This window comes from Festucalex cinctus, chromosome 10 (genome assembly GCF_051991245.1).
Source record: "Festucalex cinctus isolate MCC-2025b chromosome 10, RoL_Fcin_1.0, whole genome shotgun sequence".
Lineage (NCBI taxonomy): Eukaryota > Metazoa > Chordata > Actinopteri > Syngnathiformes > Syngnathidae > Festucalex > Festucalex cinctus.
This window is the reverse complement of record NC_135420.1, coordinates 8,068,352-8,073,066: the sequence shown is the minus strand read 5'-3', so window position 1 is coordinate 8,073,066 and position 4,715 is coordinate 8,068,352. Positions and strand designations below refer to the sequence as shown.

General features: G+C 39.2%; 1 long non-coding RNA gene across 1 annotated transcript; it reads left to right on the top strand.

Moving 5' to 3' along the window:
• The first annotated feature begins 389 nt into the window (after window positions 1-389).
• On the top strand, window positions 390-2,058 carry LOC144026580 (uncharacterized). The gene is made up of 4 exons (XR_013285224.1): window positions 390-571; window positions 1,014-1,264; window positions 1,452-1,624; window positions 1,953-2,058. It is a non-coding gene; the product is annotated as an uncharacterized LOC144026580 (long non-coding RNA).
• The last annotated feature ends 2,657 nt before the right edge of the window (window positions 2,059-4,715 follow it).

The window sequence follows — 4,715 nt, the reverse complement described above, 5'->3', positions numbered from 1 at the left end:
TATTTACGGTAACTTTTCTTACCTGTGTTGACAAATTGGTTTTGACGATTCCAGACTACCAACTTTTTGTTGTGAAAAATCGGGAGAGGTGGGGCACAGACTTTAAAGACCAAATGTGAAGTAAGGTTGGCCAACCATGTTTTTGAGTAATACCAATGGCTAAACCATTGTAAGCATATTTTCGTTATTTTTTTTAACGCAACCCTTTCAGGTTCTTAGTTTAATCCATAGCAACGCCCTTGACAACGAAAATGCTTTTCTTCGACAATCTTCGGAAATTTTCGGAAATGACGTCACACCGGGAAGTTGCGAGAGAAGTCGGCCATTGAACTGCATTGTTGCATTGCTACTCGGTAAGATGACCCGGCGATGTGTGGTGATGTATTGTTCTCAAGCTAAAGAAAAGTTGTATGAGTGGCCAAAAGATAACAGGGCACGTAAATGGACAACTTTCGTTCGCACGAAGCGAATGAATTTCACGCCATCGTCGAGGAGTGTTCTCTGTTACAAACACTTCGAAGATGCCTGCTTCCTCAACCGGTCTGCTTATGATAATGGATTTGCAAAAAAAGTAAGTGTGATTACAATTATTTAGAAAAAAACGTGGAATTTATGGATAGATCACTGATGACTTTGACAAAGCAGAGCTTCCAACAGTTGTGGAATTAACAGTAGAAACTAGCGACGTGAACCGAAAGCTAACGTCTCGGTGCTATTCATATCAACGATGAGTAATAATGGCAGTGAGACAAATTGTTCTGAAAGTAAATTTCAATAGGTTGGCAGCATTGCTTTGTTGATGAAAGAACATGACACGTCCTTTTGAAAAACTTCCAATCATATGTCAATCTTACTGCATTTTATGAGTCATTAAATAATTAAATATTTGGTAAGGCAGGGTTAGATGAAATGTGATAGTTGTTTTTTATTTTTTTTTTTTTTTTTTTTTGCCGGTAGGTTTTATAGGTTTTATGAGCGACGCCTATTTTTAGTGTCACCTTATGTTTCTGCAGGTTATTGCTCAATACAACTGCTGTCCCAACAATTCACCTGCCTCCACAAGACCAGCAGCAGATTCAAAATCCACCTGCCCAGCGTGCAGCAGCAGCTAACCGAGAAAGGAAGCGAGCCGTAGCTGAGGCTATCACCTCTGCAGCTGCCTCCGAACAAGAGATGGCTGATTACGAGGGTCAGTTATTGCAGGATCAATCCTGTTCCAACAGCCAAGATGATGAAGTTATGCCACCACATAGTGTGGATAAAAGTAAGTTAGGCGGAGTTGCTTTTGTCACTATGTACTTACCAGGTATTATTTATATTTTTATTCTTAGAGTTGTTGCTAGTTTAACCTGAAAATAGAAATATTGTCATACCTTGTATCTGTAGAACAACCAAACATCTGTCACACGCCAACTAACATAACAAACTAAGGAAATGAAATTCATTTGAAGGTACTGAAGTCAATGTCGCAGTGGTGGAACTCCTGACAAAGACCATGTTTGGTCAACGATGTCATGAAGATGTCTCACCTCGGACAGACCAGTGTTGTGGAAGCTTTTCACAGTGTGGTGAATCACTTTGCCCCAAAGATGTACAACTTCTCGTACAAAGGAATGAAAAGCAGGTGCGTTTAAGAAAACTTTGATATGTATGAAATGGAGACTATAGTGATGAGGGGGGAAAGTAACGTAATGAAGCACTTGCTTTGAGGCTCCTCTAGATGGTGCTCATGGCTTAAACATAACAGATTTTTTAATTTCCACTGCATCTGTTCAACCAAAAATGCCATCTCAAAGAATCGGAAAAAAAATATATATATATTATGTGCTTCTTCAAGTGTGATTTGTCCATGACTAGTAGAACATATGGATGAAATGTACAACTTTGAGATATAAAGCTATTTCATCACAATGTGACAATTTGTTAATAAGGCAATTTTTGTTCAATTCCAGAATCATTCTCGCTGCTATGCATTATAATGAAAATGCTGGGAGACCACAGAAAGTGACGAAGGAAGCAATACACTCCTACTGCATCGTTTATCCCAAATATAAGAGTGGTGGCTATTCTCTGAGAAAGATATTGGTGGATGAAACTTATGGTAAGTTATGAAACAAAAACAATTCTAGGCAGATGCATTACTGAGTGTAACCCATATGTCACCCAAATATTTATCATCCCAATTTTTTTTTTTTTTTTTTTGTAGACTAGGTGAATGACTGCCTTTCAGAGGCGATGAAAGTGATTGACGTTCCAAATAAGTACAAAACCGAATGATGTGGTAGTCGAGCCACAATTTCTTACAGCAGCAGTGAACAGACCGGACAAGTCAAATGTTATTGCTGAGCACCATACGAGATTCCTCAGGAAATAAAGAATCACATTCCTTGTATTAAGTTGTCTTCATTTGTTTATTCTTATTATGATGCAACCAGTACAAATCACAGTTCTGGAACATTTCTCTGTGAAACACGAAACCCTTTGAATACAGCTGACTCCTCTTCTCCTGGTGGTGGAAAATGTGCCCTGATACAAGACACTGCAACATGCTGGGAGCAGAACACGGTTGTCCAGACCAAGAAACTTCCAGCACCAGCGCACCAATTGTCTGTAGGCAATATGTCTCTACTTGGCATCCTGTGGCCCATCAAATGCCTTGCCTTTGTACTGCTGCTTGTAGGTCATCCATGCCACCTATAATCCATATGGGTTCAGGCACACAGCATTGAATCCAGGATGATCAGTGATGCAGTCCAGTACCTGATTGAAGTGTTCCTCTCCTTGTAGACGTACAGTCACTACTTTTTGAATTTCATGGCAGCAAACACATTCTACAGCTGTAGGCATTTGCTGGCAATTACCACAAGTACACCTGAAATTAAAAAAATAAAAATAAATAGTAAAATACTGAGCGATGACACCATGAGCAGAAATGTTATTGAACAAGTGTATTGCTATACCAATCAGTCAATAATTCTGTTTATGAAAACATTTGTTTCAAAATATACAAGTACGTGGACTGAATCATGTACAAAAGTAAGAAATAGTCATTGATAAATCTCTCAAGTACAAGTAAAAAAAAAAAAATGCTGAAAAGAATACTCAAGTACTGAGTAACTGCTTTGAACATAGTCTGATTTATTAAAAAAAAAAAAATGTCACCAGACAAAAATATAAAATTATGTGCAAATGCTGGCATCTTCAAATCATAAAAAAATACCACTACCTATATATATATCTTACCCATCTTGTAATTTCGGCGGGTCTTGTCTCCATTCCATGTCAGGTGTCTGGGCGCATTATCAGCATCCTGATTAGCATCTGGCTCGTACATGTAAAGTCCAACGTATAAAATGCCAACCTCCTCCTCTTCCTCCAACTCTTTAAAAACTTGGTTCTCCTCATTTTCGCTCAACCTATCGCTGACATCGCTGTCTGAATCGACGTTTGAGTGGCTTTGTATAGCGTCTGCATGGAGCGCTGCCATTGCTGTTCCCGGTGTGACGTATCACTTCCGGATTTGTCGCCCGCCAGGCTCGAACTTCGGAAAAGCGATTATTTCGTCAAACATATAACATATAAATTATTTTTTAATACTTTATTTGTTGGACAGTGTTTCAATGCTTCAATTGTGACCCTATATGGTATTTTATGAAATTACTTCACATTTGGCCTTTAATTGGTTGAGGGTGTGGTGGGTGACTGGCCAGCGATTATCAGTCGTTCGTCACAGTGTGAACTGGGCACATCAGCCGGCGACATTCACCAATTACTATTTATCGACTAGGTGGTGGGCCGGCCACCAGCCCAAAATGGCTGTTCACGAAAGTCCCAAAATTTCCGATGGTGTTTGGTCATCTCTTTCGCTATCCAGCTGTCGTAATGTTGCGTGCTGGAGCTTGGCAATAAATCAAATTAATTCAATTGTCGTTTTAAAAATCGAATTGTTGAAAATTTGCTAAATTGTGAAATCGAGTTTTGTCATCTGGTTTATTAAAAGCTGTTGGTTGTTCTTATGTTCAGTTCCATCCAAATGTTTTTGTGAGTTGTAATTTTGCCCAATGCTGGATGGGTGGTTTACCAGACATGTTTACTTAATTGTGGCATATAAACACAAACAATGAATGTTAAGTTTATGTTAAAACTGATTTTGAATCAGGATACATTATTGTTGTCTGAACATATTGCACATGAATTATTTGTGAATTAATGAAACCTTTAAAGATTTTTTTTTTTTTATTACATTAAAATTGATTAAAATTGTAATAGTCCTGAATGACCGAAAAAAAAAAAATTAGATTGTATTTTTTTGCCCAGAACTCGCCACTGCAGCCTCCAACTGCTTTCCCAGTGGGATGTTGGATGTCTTATGGGAGGTGCGTTGTGCTCGGGCTCCCTTTTACTCACGTCCGCTAACCTCCGCTGGAGCTCCGGGCGAAGGCTTCGCTGTAGCGAGGCCGAAGAGAGGTGCTCTTTGTTCGGCTTGCTTTTACGCTTCTAACTCTGGAGCTCGAGGTGTTCGAAACCTCCGCCTTGCGATTCGAAATTCAATTTCTTCCATAGCGCAGCTTTAAAATACAACTATTAGTAGTTAAACCACTGGCAACAAAAGTGAGTACATAAGCGAAAATGGTCAAAGTTAGTCAGTTTCCTTCCCCAGTGACTTATTCGTGTTCCAAGGTGTCAGGTGAGAAAAGGGAGCAGATGTGTTAAAT